At 39.2% G+C, this 18,065-nt stretch overlaps 1 long non-coding RNA gene across 1 annotated transcript in view; it reads right to left on the reverse strand.

The window, feature by feature from the left end:
• Positions 1 to 3,940: 3,940 nt before the first annotated feature.
• LOC136668121 (uncharacterized) overlaps positions 3,941 to 18,065 on the reverse strand; it is a 36,183-nt gene continuing 22,058 nt past the window's right edge. The window contains exons 2-3 of the long non-coding RNA XR_010795470.1: positions 4,640 to 4,760; positions 3,941 to 4,247 (exon numbers count right to left, since the gene is read on the reverse strand). This is a non-coding gene — a long non-coding RNA (uncharacterized lncRNA). The remainder of the gene's footprint in view (positions 4,248 to 4,639; positions 4,761 to 18,065) is intronic.

Below are 18,065 nucleotides of genomic sequence, written 5' to 3' on the forward strand. Positions count from 1 at the left end.
TTACTACTATGTTATTTGTCTAGATAAATCAAATCATTATCTCTCTAAAGCCCTGCTAATAATTAAATGTATAATATACAGCAATTAATCACTTCCCCTTCTATCTATTTGGGTGAGCACTAATTAGAAGGATTCTGTTGATATTAGATATTTATTTTGTCAAAGGTCTATGCATTTGGAATTCTCAAAAAAATACATTTAGGTGTCAAATGAAACTTTTTTTTTTCCTTTGTGTGTGATACAATTACTTTTAGAGTAAGAGGGGACAAAGGAGTGGAAAATGTTAGCATAGCGTGATACAAGTTCACTATTAGGGGCTGTGGAAAGGGGAGTTTCTTGTCTGGAAAGAGCGTGCACAATCAGAGGTATATGGTAGAGGCAGAGGTATATACTTGGTTTTGACCCTGGGCACTAACATAAAAAACCTAAATATTCTCCCTCAGTCTTCCACAGTCTCAGACCACTACCTTATTTCATATGAATTGAGTTTAGATATTAAAAAATGTACATGCCCACATTAGTATCTAAAGCGCTCACTAACCCCATCTACAGCTCCTAAATTGATTGATAACATCACTGATATTTTGACCTCAGTCAGTAGCCCAGCAGACCCACTGGAGCTAGACAGACTAACTGGCTACTTAGATAACACACTTCGATCAACTTTAGATAGTGTAGCACCACTTGAGCATAAAAAGCTACGACAAAAAAAAAAAAAACTCGCTCCCTGGTATAATGAAGAAACACTCACCTTAAAACAAACCGTAAGAAAATTAGAGCGGAAATGGCGGTCGACTAAACTGGAAGTATTTCACTGTGCCTGGAAAGACAGCCTTATCGAATATAGAAGGGCACTTGTCAATGCATGTTCAGCACATCTGTCCTCACTGATTGAAAATAATAAAGACAGTCCTAGAGCACTCTTTAATGTAATCTCTAAACTTACAACAATCGAGCAGCTACTGATCCACAGATCCCAGCCATTCACACCAGCAATGCTTTTATGGACATTTTTTAACAACAAGACTGAAAATGTTAGGCAAACAATCTGGTGTGGATGATATAGAACAAAATATAGAAGAAAGTCTAGAGGACTTTGACCCACTACCAAAGCTAGAATTGGAGAAAATCATCTACTCCTCAAATTGTATGAGCTGCACACTTGATGCAATACCAACAAAACTGTTTTAAAAAGTTAAATTACCAATTTACCAATCATAATCCCCTTTTAACAATCATAAATTCGTCCCTTAGACTGGGTCACATACCCAAAGCATTTAAACTAGAAGTTATTAAACCCATGATCAAGAAACTGAGTCTTGATCCTAGTGTACTATCCAATTACAGACCTATCTCTAACCTTCCCTTCATATCTAAGATCTTAGAAAAGTTTGTGGCCCAATAACTTAGGTCAAATTTGCATAAAAATAACATATATGAAAAATTTCAATCTGGTTTTAGGCCACACCATAGCACCGAAACGGCTTTAGTTAAGATAACAAACAACCTTCTTCTTGCCTCTGATCGAGGCTGTGTATCCATGCTAGTTCAACTCGACCTCACTGCAGCTTTTGATACAATTGATCTATTCTGCTAGAAAGATTAAAAAACATTGTTGGAATAACAGGAACGGCCCTATCATGGTTTAAGTCTTACCTCACCAATCGCTACCAGTTTGTAAAAGTAAATAATGTTTCTTCTATTCATACAAAAGTGATATTTGGAATTCCCCAAGGCTCCATTTTAGGACCTTTATTATTCATATTATACATGCTGCCAATGGGCAGAGTTATTAGCAGGCATGGCATTACCTTCCACACTTATGCAGGTTTCTCCTACAAAGCCCCTCAGCTTTGGAACAATCTTCCAGCTAGTGTTCAGGACGCAGACACAGTCACTATGTTTAAGTCTAGGGTCAAAACACACTTGTTCAGTTTAGCCTTTGGCAACTAACCTCTTTCTAGTTTAAGGCTGTCATTTCAGGAACTCATGGACATGGGGAATCAGGATAAACTCGGATGATGTGCTCACAATTTCTCTTGCTTGGAGCAGAAGGATGTCTTTGCCTGAGCTCCTTCTGGTTTCCCTCCTCCCACTCTGTTACAGTCAGATCCGTCACTACACTAATGAAAATATTCACATGCTCTTTTTCTCTGCTGCACTCAACCAAACTAACTGCTTCCCTTTACTGTTTTCTGAGAAAATGGTGGCCCACTGATGGAAGATTGTTTGCTGGATTCTCCTGCGGCCCAGACCAGACCAGACTAGCAACACTGACTGATTCTTCCAATCTGATGCACTATTATTATGCCCCAAGATTGATGTCACTATTATGATTATTATTATTATTATTATTATTATTATTATTATAATGTAGCATAATGACACTTCAATGGTGATAATTTAAAATTCAATCTATAGTTTGATCAGAGGAAGATGGGTCCCCTTTGTGAGTTTTGGTTCCTCCCAATGTTTCCTACTCCAGCCTCGAGGGAGTTTTTCCTTGCCACTGTCGCCTTCGGCTTGCTCGCATTGGGCTTTGATTTAAATGTTCTGTTCTGAAACTATGTGAAGCTGCTTTGTGACAACGTCAGTTGTAAAAGGCGCTATATAAATACATTTGAATTGATTTGATATATATTTTCATAATATTCAGTAGAATTTTGTCAGGTGTTGTCTTCCTCAAATTGAACTTGATTTAATCTGATGTTATCACTCAACAGAATAGAGCGTTTATGGCGAGATGTTTGGATGACTGTTTCAAATGTGCACTACTGTCACGCCCTTGTCCTGTCGTGTCTGTTTTCCCTGCCATGTGCTCATTAGCACATGGCTGTTTGTTATTGTTTATGTCTTCGCCCTTGTCCTGCCTTTGTTCCGCCTCCTTGTCAGTGTCCTCGTCAGGGTTATTTGTAATCCGTCCCCCTCGTTATTACCCTCTAAGAACAGAGCAAAATCTGTCCCCATACCTATGGACACTGGGACACCTCCAGAATCTTGTTGATGCTCCAGAATATGCAGAGGTACTATCTTATTTTCTATATTGTGGAAGGGATAATATTTTTTCTTATAGTTTTGGGCAGTATCTTACAATAACGCTTACACAATTTCATTTGAAAGATTTTAAGTAAGCACTGTGCTTAAACAGCTTTAAAAATACTGGAAAAAAACCCTCAAATTAACATGAAATTCTAAAATGCCAAGAAAATGTTTAAATTTTTTTTAGTATTTTCTGTTATGTCATTTATGACAGTGGTTTCCAATCACCAGCTTAAAAGTGAATTCAATTTTTTTTTTAAAGGAAATTGAGGACACAGATGATGACTTCAACATGGCCAGTGAGCTATATTTGACAAGTTCTGGAGTGATTCTTCCACCTGTTGAATGCCCCCTGTCTGAGCAGGATATGGCAGGGCTACTATTGATGTTAACAGACCATCTGAGTCCTATGGTCGAGACATTTACTTAACTGTGTACTACATTGTCTACCTTAAACCAAAACACAAATTTGGTGAGACAAGACTACGATTAACCAGCCATCTAAAAATTAAGCAATACCACATGTAAATATGAAAGCTACAAGATTTACTTCCAAATTATTTTGTTTTGTACAAATGTTCAACAGTACTGCTATTAAACAATGTAGTGTTTTTGTTTAATTGACTAAGCCTCTTCTAACAGGGTAAGATCATGGAACACTGTATTAAATGTTAAGAAATATTGTTCCTAAATCAGAACATGGAATAATAAAACAGTAGCACTTAGTGCTAAACATTTATGTTGTAATTTATCCTTGAAAATTAGAGGCAGTTGATGGCATTTGTTAACAGTGTTAAATCTATGGCCTAGCAGAAAAGACTTCATTAGAACCCTTTAGAACAGTAAAACAACAGCACTTGATGCTAAACTAACCTTAAAATAAAAAACAGGCAGTTGATGGCATTGGTTTACACCATGTTAAATTCTTGGCCTAGATAAAAAGCCTCTATTAGAACCCTTTTGAATTGGTCATAGGACCTCATATGTCTTACAGGTAGCACAATAGTCTTGGCACAAGCTGACACAACAGGGTAACAGATATTGTGATGCCCAAAGTCTGCACTGCAGTCATGGTTAAATTTGATTGTTACAGCAAAATCCTTCTTCTTCTCTGAAGGAAGAAGTGGGATGTGACCTTGGCCTGTGATCCACTGCAGAAACCTGGCAGGTGTCAAGGAATGTGGGGCATACTTGCCCCTGATCTTCAGCTATGAAGCAAAAAGATGAGTCTAAGATAAATAAGATGTTTTTTCTAAAATTGTCTTTACTACAATGCACTTCTTTAAATTAGTCAGGTACTCAGCTACAAAAGAACAGCTCATCCAAATAAGTTAATCAAATGTGTTTTCACAAGGTTTGGAGATAAGGCTAGCACAATAGTTATAATATAAATACTTATAATAAAATTGTTTTGTTATTGCAATTTAGGGCATTGCTCAAAACATGCTGGCCTCTGATTTTAAGGAACAAAATATCTATAATCAAAGATTTTTCAGGGGGAATAAAACTTTAACCTGTTGAGTACCAGTAAAGCTAGGTGGCAACCAGATATTTTTAAAGATACCCAACACAAATTAACACAAATCTAAAAACTAAATACCTTCAACTTCACAAAGGAAGTCCTGAATAAAGTTGATAATTTATAGCTCAACCTGATGCTTGGTCGTTCCTTTGTCACTCAGGTGAGGAAGAATGGAAGCCATAACAAACTCTGCATTGACCTATAATGAGATAATGTAAGTTATATCAATCACAATTTGATTATGAAATTTCATAAGTAAATGTTTCTTAATAAAATAGTCACTAAAACAAACACACACACACACATGTCGCTCCAGAATTGCAGGTCCATTTCATGTCTCCCAGATAAAGATCATATTTATCATAAAGAAATCCTTTATTGTATTAAAGGGAAAACAGGGTTGTATATGTTAACTTTTTATATTTCACCCAATTTGTAACAGTTGACAGATTTTTGTTAGTAACTTGTTTTTCAGAATGTTTTAAATGTTAAAGGTTTAACATTAATAGATACTGCAGACATTGCATTTAAAGTGTGTTCTGTGGAAGTAAAAATGTTTAATAAAAAAGAAAACATATTATTCACATTCTATACTTGAAATGTACCCATTTTGGAATGGGCCATATATATATACTGTGTGTGTGTTTCTTTTCTCTCTTTCGTTTCTGTCTAAGCAGGTTAAAGCAGCACTACCCAGACCAACCGAGACCCCACTCCACAGCTTCAAACCAGGAGACCAAGTCCTGGTAAAGGATCTTCGGAGAAACAAGTGGAACCAACCCAGGTGGAAGGGACCGTTCCAGGTGCTCACCCACACCACACTGAAAGTAGAAGGACGAACAACGTGGGTCCAACTACGTTGTCCCTTGTTTCTAATCATGTCCAGTCCCTGTTCCCATCCAGTGTCCAGTACCCTGTCCTGTCCCCTGTCCAGTCACATGCTCTTGTCCAGTCCTAGTCCAGTCTTCCATTGCTAGTCCTGTTCTGTCTCAGTTCCCGTCCAGTGTGCAAGCTCAATCTCCTGTCAAGTCTTGTGTCTCCAATCCCATCCTGTCTAGTCCTCTCCAGTCCCTGTTCCAGACCTGAGTCCCGTCTCCTGTTCCCTTTCATCAGTCGCCTGTCCAGTCTCTTGTTCCGTCCCCTGTCTGGTCTCCCGTTGCTCCCCTTTGTCAGTCTCCAGTCCTGTCCTGAGTCCAGTTTGTTTCTGGTCCTGTCATGTCCCCATGTCTTTTCCTGAGTCCTGTCACCTGTTGATTCATTGATCTGTCAGTCTATCTTGTTCTGTTTTGTTTTCCTAGCTCCTCTCCTGCACCAGCTCCTGGGGGGTCTAGGTTTACGTGCCCCGGGAGTTGCACGTTTAGGAGGGGGCATCTGTCACGCCATGGTCTTGTCTTGTGTCTGTTTTTCCCACCATGTGCTCTAGCACATGGCTCTGTTTGTTATTTTTCCTGTCTCCGCCCTTGTCCCGCCTTAGCTCCACCCTCTTGTTGTGCCTCCTTTGTTGTCCTGCCCTCTTGTAATCTGTCCCATGTGTTCCTTGTCGGTGTGTATTTAAGTTCCCTTGTCTTAGTGCCCCGTTGTTGGACATTCCACATTTGCTTGTCTGTCTCATCTGTTCCTTGATTCGATTCACCTCCCTGCGTATATCTGTGTGGTGTGTTCTGTTTCTTTGTGTTCTCATTTTGTCTGTTTTAGCTGCCTGTCTAGGTCTCTGTTTAGCTCTTCCTGTCTAGGTATCTGTTTAGTTCTCTTTGTCGAGGTTAGTCCCTTTAGTTTTCTGTCTGTTTAGTTCCCTCTGTTTAGGTAAGTCTGTATAGCTCTCCATTTGGATCTCTGTTCAGCTCTCTCAGTCCAGGTTTGTATGTATCTGTCTCTCAGTCCAGGTTTGTCTGTATGGGTCCTCTGTACAAGTCTTTCTTTGTCTAAGTATCCTGTTTTTGTTTTATTGTCTTTTGTGTAAATAAAAACTATCCTGTGTTAAAGCGTGTACATCTGCCTCCATCTGCCCCATCCTGACACATTGTATGAATCAGAAGATGAAGACAGTCAATAATGTGTGAGTTGGAACTCATTTGCTTAATGTATAAATTATGCCCAAAATATACATAAAGTGTCATTATTAGTGAAAGTTTAATATAAGTAATGTTAATACATAAAAAATATTTATTAAAGGTATTTTTAATGAAAATGAACAAAATGTTTATCTGGGAAACACAAAATGTACCTTTAATTATGGAATAGGCCACACACACACATTCACTCACACCTATGGACACTACTGAGTCGCCAGTCTGCCTACCGACATGTGTTTTTGGACCGTGGGAAAAAACAGAGCACCTAGAGGAAACCCATGCAGACACGGGGAGAACACACCAAACCTCTTACTGATAGTCACCCGGTGCGGGAATTGAACCCACAACCTCCAGGTCCACTCTGCTGCCCAGCTGGGTTGTCTTATTATAAATAAGCTTTAATTAAACCTGATCAATCTAAGAAGCTCCTTCCTCTCCTTTTTCCATTTGATTGTTGATCAAGAATGTCTATCATTAACATACTTGAAAATGGACTGATTCTCAATATGCATTGTGGATTTTTTTAATACTCTGCTTTGACACTTGTAACTATGCAACATACTATACGTACTCAAAAGCTAATTCGTGTTAGTATTGAATGCACAACTGGGACACACCAATAAATGTTGCATTATAATACACAATGACTATCTTTGAAATCTTTGTTTGGATCCCCAACTAAATCTATATTTAATTGTCCAATATAACATCTGATCCTCACACGAATGTTATAAATAGTGTCAAATTTAAGATTGTATATTTGGACATATGTTGTGAGTGTATGTGTGTAATACTTGGTCTCATGCTAAGACTGATAATGTGAGCCAAACAAGTACTCAAATCAGTTAAAAGTATATGCATTTAAATATTTAGAAAAAAGAGTACATTTTATCCAACACACGTGTGTGTGTGTTTATGTATATGAAAAATGACTGAAAAAATTACTTTGTATTTTGGTGGCCTTTATGCAAATAAAAGGTTTGTTTATTTGTTTGTTAATAATATATTTATTAAAAGTAAATTGTAATTAAAGTATTTAAAGCAATACATGAGGAAAATTCTTTGCTTTGGTCCCATCCCAATGTGGCATGGTGCTGAAGCCTACAGCAGACTTTCAGTGTTAAACTGCTGGATGTCCAAGTGCTGTTTGGAAAATGAAGTGGGATTTATAGATAAATGGTTACTTAGTGTAAACAACTGCTGACAATCCAGACCGCCAGGACCAGACCTCAGACAGACAGGCTAAACCGACAATCTGAGAACTGCCTTGAGGTGTCACCTAGGTTCATCTGCATTGAGGATGTGTCTTTACCCTGAATGAAATCTAAACGTAGTAAGAATCAGCCCATTTCAACAACCTAATTAAATCATATTCAGATAATAGCAGCAACACCTCAGCTCTAACGTTTGGGTTGCTCAATATAAGATCAGTGAACTTAAAAGCAGTCATTGTAAATGAAATTATATGTGATCTTAATTTTGATGTTTTCTGTCTCACAGAACCATGGTTTACACTGAATGAATATTCAGCACTAAATGAAGCCAACCCTGTGGGCTATAATTATGTACACAGCCCAAGATTATCAGGCAAATAAAGGAGGTGGAGTATGTGTGTAACAACTGGGTTGACTGAGGGAGGCAGACACAAATGCTACAGCACAGCAGGTTTATTTAATAAGAGATACTTAAAGATACTTAACTGATGCTTAACAGTGATACTTAATAGAAATCCTTAGACAAAGACAAGGATACTTAGATAAAAAGACTTAGACAGATGATACCTAGACAGGGTTGCTGAGACAGAAATACTTAACAGACTAGAGAGAGAGAGGGAATAACTAAATAGACTAGAAATGTACAGACTTGCAAAGCAGACAGGGGACTGAATAAGAGACTGGACAGGCAACTGACAAAGGGGAACAGGAAACGGGATTTGGGTCAAGACAGGACTAGAGACGGGTGACAAGACATTGGAATAAAAAAAGGGTCGGGCTCTAGACAAAACCTGAACGGGGACAGAAGATTGAAAAGGGCTGGAAACAGGAGGCGAGACACCAGACTGGAACATGGACTGGACTGGGGACAGGACAGAACAAGAAACAGGAGACTGGGCTAAGGACGAGACAGGAGACAAATACTGGGACTGGACAGGGGACTGCATCTGGGTTCAAAAGTGGCAAGAAACAAATGATCAGATTTCATTTTAAATTTTGCTGACTTTACAGTTATACCTGGTTCCGCAGCAAAATATCTGGGCATCTTAATTGATTCAGATTTATCATTAGATCAACACATAGGCAGTATCAATTTGGACAATTTTTTATTTCTTCGCATCATTGCCAGGATAAAAAATGCCGTATTCCTGCATGACACAGAAACATTTATTACCTGCCTTTATTTCTTCAAGGCTAGGCTATTGTAACACACTACTGTCTGGATGCACTAACATGAATTTAAGTAAACTTCAGTTAGTTCAAAATTCGGCAGCCAGTGTCCTCACTAAAACTAGAAAATTTCATTATATCAGCCCAATTCTATCATCACTTCATTGGCTCCCTGTTAAATTCCGTGTCAATTACAAAATTCTGTTATTGACATATAAAGTTCTAGATCCAGGGGTCCATGGACACAGGCAATTATAGTACATTGAGACGGTGGTGCTGTCGTCCGCCGTAAAAGCATGTAGGGATTAAAAAAAAAAAAAGCCACAAGTCATTGACAGGAAATGGATGTAAAAAACAAAACAACCAAACAAACAAAGCATACTAATAAATAAATAAAAAAGAAATTTGATATTTAGTGGATGTGATGGATATCAGGACGTGTCAATTAAAAATAAATGTTCATTAAATTATCATATTTCATCACCATTTTTAGATTTAGAATGTTATTAAAAGGACTCCTCCAATCTGCACACACCACTTTCACTTCATAATAATAGTACACCACCTGATTATGTCACTCACGTAATGTCACACCCTTGTCCTGTCGTGTCTGTTTTGTTATTGTCCATGTCTCCGCTTATGCCCCACATTTGTTCCGTGTCCTCGTCTCATTTGTAATCCTGCCCTCTCGTTATCTGTCTCAGGTGTCTCTTGTCTATGTAGTGTATTTAGGTTCCCTTGTCTCACCTCCTCTTGTCGGTCATTTGTTTCCCATGTCATGTTGTCTGGTCTAGTCTAGTCTAGTCTAGTCTGTCTGTCTGTCTTCGCAGTTTCACCGTTGTTTCGCTCCCTAGTCTGTTTGTCTCATCTGTCCCTTGCTTCAGTTTGCTATCTTCTCGTTTTGTTTCCACTGTCATTGTCGTTTTGCTCCCTTCAGTCTGTCCATATCTCTAGTTTGTCTGTATCCCTCTTTAGTATGTTTAACTCTCTGTCCAGTGTTAGTCTGTTTAGCTCTCTAGTCTGTCTGTCCCATTAGCCGTGTTTAGGGCTCTGTGTTTTAGGTTTAGTCTGTTTAGCTCTCCGTGTCCAAGTTTAGTCTGCTTAGCTCCCTTTGTCCATGTCTGTTAGCTCCCTGTTTGTTGTCTTTCTGTCGAAGTCTCTGTTTTGTTATCTTTTGTTTAAATAAAAGTGCATCCGCATCTGTCAGTCCGCCCCTGCAGTCCTGACACGTAATATCATGTCATTCTGGTGTGTCATTTCAAAATAAAGGCCCCTTGTGTTGTCTCATCTCTTTAACTTTATTTCCAAACTTAGAAAATTATTAAAGGAAAGCTTCAGTTTGCACAGAACAATTTCACTGCAGAATGAAACTACACCACCTGATAATCTCACTCACATTAGTCCCATCCCTGTAACTTTAATTCCTAATTTAGATCATTATTTAAAGTGTAGCAGAGTCAGTGATAATTAATTATTATTTTATTAATAATTAATTATTTAATTCATTTTTCTTAGCTCCATGTTTATAAGTAATATGTATTGTCTTTACCTGTCCAGTCTCAGCTTTCACAAAATATAGCAGAATTAGCCAGAATAAATTATTATTAATGAATTACAGGGGTTGGACAATGAAACTGAAACACCTGTTATTTTAGACCACAGTAATTTATTAGTATGGTGTAGGGCCTCCTTTTGCAGCCAATAGAGCATCAATTTGTCTTGTGAATGACATATACAAGTCCTGCACAGTGGTCAGAGGAATTTTAAGCCATTCATCTTGCAGGATAGTGGTCAGGTCACTACGTGATACTGGTGGAGGAAAACGTTTCCTGACTCGCTCCTCCAAAACACCCCAAAGTGGCTCAATAATATTTAGATCTGGTGACTGTGCAGGCCATGGGAGATGTTCAACTTCACTTTCAAGTCAAGTCAAGTTTATTTATATTGCACATTTAAAAGACAGTGGTTGTCAGCCAAAGTGCTGCACAATAAAAATCAAATAACAAACAAACCAGATAAAATTATAAAACATACATATAAAAGAAATAAAACAAATAAAAAATCTATCAATAAAACGTTGGAGAAAAGGCAAGGCAACATAAACCAAGGCAGAAACAAATTTCTAAAATAATTTAAAAGGTCAGAGAAAATAAATAGGTTTTCAAATTGGACTTAAAAGTTACTATTGTAGGGGATTTCTTTATGAAGAGTGGGAGACTGTTCCAAAGTCTTGGAGTGGCTACAGCAAATGCCCGATCTCCTTTGAACTTCAACCGAGAGCGAGGGGTGTCTAAAAGCAATTTGTCAGAGGAACGTAGGGCACGTGGGGTAGATCGAAAGCAAAGAAGATCCGAAATATATTTCAGAGCCAGGCCATGGAGAACTTTAAAGACAAACAGTAAGATTTTAAATTCAACTCTGTATTTCACTGGTAGCCAGTGCAATGATACCAACACAGGGGTAATTCTCTCCCTTTTCTTAGTACAAAGCCTTGCAGCTGCATTTTGGACCAGTTGCAATCGTGACAGGCTCGAATGAGATATACCCAGGTACAGAGAATTACAATAATCGATACGGGAGGAGATAAAAGCATAAATAACTCTTTCCAGGTCTTTAAAAGACAGTATTCTCTTAAGTTTGCTATATGGCGGAGTTGAAAGAAACTACTTGTCACAACAGTGCTTATTTGCTTTTCAAATGTAAGTTCAGTGTCAAAGATGAAACCAAGGTTTTTTACTTGGCTGTGACCATTAGATGACAGACGCCCCAGTTCATTGGCCATGGTTGGACTCAAGTGGGAATTTCTGAAAATGATCTCATCTGTCTTGTCTAGGTTCAGTTTGAGAACGTTCTTAGACATCCAGCACTCCACGTCCCTCAAACAATCAAACATGAGTTTTAGTGAACAATTCTCTCCTGATTTCAGCGGAAGATAAAGCTGTTTGTCATCCACATAACAATGATATGATACATTATAATTTTGAAAGATTGACCCCAGAGGGAGCATGTACAGGGAAAAGAGGATGGGTCCCAAGATAGAGCCCTGAGGTACACCACAAGTAAGAGGTGCAGGTGAGGAAGAGGAAGTCCTATTTTAACATAAAAATTTTGATTTTCTAGGTAGGAGGCATACCACTTCAATGCAAGATCCTGGATGCCAACATTACACAACAAGCGATCTAATAGGATGGTGTGGTCAACTGTGTCAAAGGCTGCACTTAGGTCCAGGAGAATTAAAACAACACACTTTCCTCAAACAACAGCTAAGAGTATGTCATTTAATACTTTAGGAAGAGCAGACTTGGTACTGTGGTGTGCTCTAAAACCTGACTGAAATGTGTCTAAGATATTATGTTTGTCTAAAAAAGAAGAAAGTTGATGAAAGACAACCTTCTCCAAGACTTTTGACAAGAAAGGTAGCTTAGAGATTGGTCTAAAGTTATTGAGGACTGATGGATCTAGGCCAGACTTTTTTAAAAGAGGCTGAACAACTGCATGTTTAAAACAAGAAGGCACAACACCATTAACGAGACTGCTGTTTATTATGGACAATATACTTGGACCAACTGAAGACAGCACATCCCTAAGAAGCGGTGTGGGGAAGGCATCCAGGGAGCAAGTGGTTGGTCTCATATGCAGAATTATATCAGTGAGATCCAACAATGACATGGGCTCAAACTGACTTAGGAATGCAGAACGCATAGGTAGAACAGAGGGGCCAAGTGCCGGAGAAAAGTTAAGTGACCGTAAACTGTTGGTTTTGGAAATGAAAAACCTCATATATTTATCACATAGATCAGAGTTTGCACCAAGCATGTGTGAAGCCGGAGGGTGCAGTATCGTTTTTTAATTGTATTAAAGAGAACTTTAGGACGGTGTAAATGCTTGGCAATGATATCAGCAAAGTATTTAGCTCTGAACACTAGAACACAGAGTATAGGACACGACAATTCCACTTTACACAGCTGCATTTCAAAACTTGAATACTCTCCTGCAGTCAGTAAACGGCATTTAAAATGGTTTCTGAAAATTGTTGCAAGCCACCCTCCCCGACCGGTAGATCTGGGGGTATTAAAAAAGGTACAGTCACTAGGAGAAAGTTCAGCAAGGGGGCTTGAATCGTCTATTGTTAGCCAAGTTTCCACCACAAACAGAAAATCCAGGCAGCGGGAGACAAAGAAGTCATTTAGTAGAAAAGTCTTGTTAACCAGCGATCTAGCGTTGATCAACGCTATTTTAACTGGTGCCGTTTCTGAAACTGATTGTGTAACATTGTTCAGTGTTGAGTGTGAATACAACAGATGACGGTGGTTACCAAAATTGACACTATTTCTTCGACCCCAGGGTCTCATTTGATGGCGGCGATACGCTAAATAAATAGATGGAATAAGCTCTTCATTGGTAGTGCATTCAGAGATACAGAGAGCACGGCGAGATCCCTGGTGAACGTAACGAGGGCGTCGGGCTATTCCCATAGCGACACAACGAGCATAGATCTGAGGGGGCAGGCTCAGCCAAATCAACCAAACCATGTTAGCCAGCAAACCACTAAACCATAGGTAAACGAGACCACTTTGGAGCGATTTGGACGTTGATGAGGGGCTGAGTGACGTCACTCGTTGGAACTTTATGGCTGAATAACTCAAGAAGGAAAATGGTTCTAGCGTTTCTTTTAACGGCACAAACCAGCACAAATGAGGCACGAACGAATGAGACCACTTTGGCGCAATTTGGCCACTAATGAGGGTCTGCGTTACGTAACAGGTAATAAGATATAATGTCTAATTCTTCAAAAACGGTACCAGCACAAATGATGATTTTTGCGGCACAAACGAGCACAAACACAGCACTAACGAAAGGACACGTTTTTATTCCGTTTCTCATCATATGAGGGGCCAGCTTCACGGAGGTCTCAAAACCTATATACAGGAAATGTAGTTAGAACTACATACCTGACAGCATGAAGCAACTTAATTTTATTTTAATTTTTTAAGTTTTTATTTGCAAACACCCGAAGTATCACGCAGGTGTAGAGTGGAGCAGGGCAGCGAGGGCTCGTGTTAGGCTGGTAGATAAAAACCCGTGAAGGTGAGTCAAAAATATCCAGGGAAATTCCAAGTGATAGTCCGATACAGAAAGACTATCCAGACTATAGTCCACTCGGTTGTGGAAAAATAAGGTCAAGCCACCAAAATTCCAGGAACAAACAAACAGACAAACGAAACACCGGAGAGCAGCAGCAGACAGACACGCCAGTGTTCACTCAGACCGGAAGTCACAATCAGAATTGTATACACGTAACACGTCAAAAATCTAATTTCTTATTAGAAACTAATAAAACATATTCATCTCCACTACACAACAGGAAAGTGTTAGTTCTGAGGGCGCATGTGGCCTTCTCCTTCGTTGCTGATCCTGAACCACTTGTCACCACTCAGGCCAGAGTGTTCTGGGTGTGGCAGTGAGCTTTGCTGGATTTAAAAATTAAACTTCTGTTGTAATTTCTGGGCTCTCTTAGCTGATTCACTCTTGGGTGAATCTAAATTTCTCCTTCATTCAACCCCTCCTCTTACTTTTTCAAATTTTCATGTTCATCAAACCAATCTTTCACCAGTCTTGCTATGTGTATTGGTGCACATGGTCTTACTGGTGCAATGTGCAATCAATGAAGATTAACCACCAGGCAGATCCAATTTAACCATGAAACCACCCACACTAGAATGACAGGTGTTTCAGTTGCATGGTCTAACCCCTATATTATGCTCATTGGGGTCAGGTGTAAGTTCTTGACCCCAAAATTTAATCTGGCTTAAAAGTACTAATTCCATACAAGAAAGGTGCACACACAAACAACTAACCAAGGGCTGGTTTTATCACACAACTGCTTTATTAAACGTAATATTTAGTATAGTTATATATAGTGTATGTAGTGTTTATATATAAATATATATAATATATATATTTATATATTGTATTTGTAGCATTTGACCTTATTCAAACTCTTCTGATTAATGATGTTTTGAATAATGATAATAACTGTTATTGTTATGATTGACTTAAAAGACAAAAACATTAACAAGTAGTTAGAGAGTGAATACTGTCATCGCTACGTGAGTTCTTCAGGATTTTCAGACTTTTAATGAACAGACTCCACACACTGTTATTTCAAATAATGGAAATATTTTATTAAGAGAAAAGAGACTGTTTACTAGACATAGCACGATCTTAGGAATTCTCACTAGATCAACGCAGGTCAAACTGGTTCGAATTTAAAGATAGGCTAGGCGATATGACTTGACTAATGTGTTGCTAAATGAGATTTAATTAATGTATAAATTTATCAAGAGATTTAATTCAATTTTCAGCTCTGGAAGTGCGTAGTTTTAGCTTACTTTTCTGTCTATCTCAACCACTCAATGGGTATAGAGGCGCTTTGAGATTATGGGAGAGAGGAGTTCCGCTTAGTTCCCGCAGTTCTTCCGTGGAATCTTTCAGGCTGGGTCAGCATGGATTTTAGTCACCCTCGAGTCAGGCCGCCTCGGGCGTACTCAGAGCGTGGTGACGCAGATGAAAGGATTTCCTCTGGCTCACTGTCCTGAGTGGGAGGTTCCATCCATATGGAAGCTTTGGACGAGAAGTTTTGCTGGTCCTCGCAGTCTCCAGAACTAAAAATCAAATTAATAAGCTTATGCTTATTTTACGATTTTCCTCTATCTCGGCGGTGTTTCTTACTCTGGCCATGAATAAGTTTCACCTGCTTTGATCAGTTGTGAGATTAAACTTAGATTGGGCGATAAGACACGAACACAAATAAAACAGAAAGATTACTGAGAGTTACTCGACGTTACGCTGTAGTTTCTGTCTGGAAGTTGAGTGAGGTCCTTCTTAGAGTCTTTGATGAGTCGTTTCATCGGCGTAAGGAAGAAGGAAGAGCATCGCACTTGAAGTGAAGAGAGCGACGTGAGAAGCGTAGCGGAAAAGAGAAGAGGGTCGCAGAAGAGCGTAGCAGAAAAGCACAGAAGAAGAAAGCCCAGAAGAAGAGTCGGGCATCCCCTTTTCAGATATGGCACGGTCACGCCTATTTGGGAGGTATCCTTCCTTTGATTGGATCCTGGGTCTGAGGCTCACGTGACTTGTTTCACGTTTCAGAGAGAGAGAAAAGATTCACGCATACACATGGAACTGAATAACGTAAAAATTACTCATACATGCTTGTGGTATAGCACAATGAGTGTCCTGGATTATTAATATCAAATATCTACGCATATATATCTTGGGTATTTTACGATTACATCCCACTACAATATTATGCTAGAAGTTAGAAACTAATTCGTTTTCCCAATAAGGATTTCTTGGGACAGAACCCCACATTCCACAAAATTGTGTGTGTGCGTACAGACTCTGCACCCCTCCCCACACACACACACAAACTCACACAGTTTTATTACGAGCGGCGTCAAGATGGCACTGATTATCGTCTGCAAATCACACAGATGGGACACAGAATTGACCTCGCACTGAACTCCTGAAAACCCGATCCGAACCACACGAATAACATGGACCAACAGTGCTCCCAAGTGGACGTTTGCGAAACCACATTTCGCCCTGCTGCCTTTTAACTCCATAACGGACGCATCAAGTATTTATAAATATGTTTATGCAATATGTATGAATGTTACTCTCTGTTATTCTCAAGTGAATGTCTACTAACTAATGAAGGGATGTGTATTACTGTTTCAATCATGAAGGAAAAATTCTGTCTTTGATTAGGAAAACGAATTAGTTTCTAACTTCTAGTATAATATTGTAGTGGGATGTAATCGTAAAATACCCAAGATATAAATACATAGATATTTGATATTAATAATCCAGGACACTCATTATGCTGTACCCCAAGTATGTATAATGTATTTTACCCTAGTCATTATTCTATATTATTCAGTATATGTGACTCCTTTCTCTCTCTGAAATGTGAAACAAGTCACGTGAGCCTCAGACCCAGGATCCAATCAAAGGAAGGAGACCTCCCAAATGGGCGTGACCGCACCACATCTGAAAAGGGAGTGCCCAACTCTGTTCACTCTATTCTCTTGTTGCTCTGCTACCCTCTTCTATTCCTCTTACGCTCCTCACGTCACTCTTCACTTCGCTTGCGACGCTCATCCTTCTTCCTTACGCCGATGAAACTACTCTTCAAAAAGACTCTAACGGGGGACCTCACTCAACTTCCAAGGGACGCCTTGTGCTAGTTAGCAGTGTGATACAGAAACTACAGAGTAACGTCGAGTAATTCTCAGTAATCTTTTCTTTGCTTATTTGTGTTCATGTTTTGTCGCCCAATCCAAGTTTAATCTCATGACTGATCAAAGCAGGTGAAACTTATTTTGGCCAGAATAAGATACCACCTCTTAGATTAGTTGATAGCGGATATGTTAGCGTTATACTCTGACTTCTGAGGGCATTGCTTCTGAGGACTTGAGTAACGAGCGAACGACTCTTCGATGCCCCCCTCACTCCGGGGACAATCCAGCCAGGCCAGCAGTTTTCCATGAAGGGAATCCCCCGACTGATGTCACACCGTCTAAGGCCAAGAGTGTCTGACTCACCCTGGAAGGAATTCCCTCCCTAACGAGCCTACCTTCAGTGACACGGGGAGGAAAAGAAGCAGACCCGGAGAACGGAGATTGAATCTGTTGCACCCAACGGCTTGGCGATAACGGCGACAAGAGTAAGCAAGCAAAATTTACTCACTTTTCAGAAGCTGATGCCTAATTAAGTCTCTTGATAAATTTATACATTAATTAAATCTCATTTAGCAACACATTAGTCAAGTCATATCGCCTAGCCGATCTTTAAATTCGAACCGGCTTGACCTGCGTTGATCTAGTGAGAATTTCTAAGATCGTGCTATGTTTAGTAAATATTCTCTTTTCTCTTAATAAAATATTTCCATTACTTGAAATAACAGTGTGTGGAGTCTTTTCATTAAGAGTCTGAAAATCCTGAAGAACTCACGTAGCGATGACATGATCTAACATGATGACCTGC

This window comes from Hoplias malabaricus, chromosome 15, assembly GCF_029633855.1.
Source record: "Hoplias malabaricus isolate fHopMal1 chromosome 15, fHopMal1.hap1, whole genome shotgun sequence".
Classification (NCBI taxonomy): Eukaryota; Metazoa; Chordata; class Actinopteri; order Characiformes; family Erythrinidae; genus Hoplias; species Hoplias malabaricus.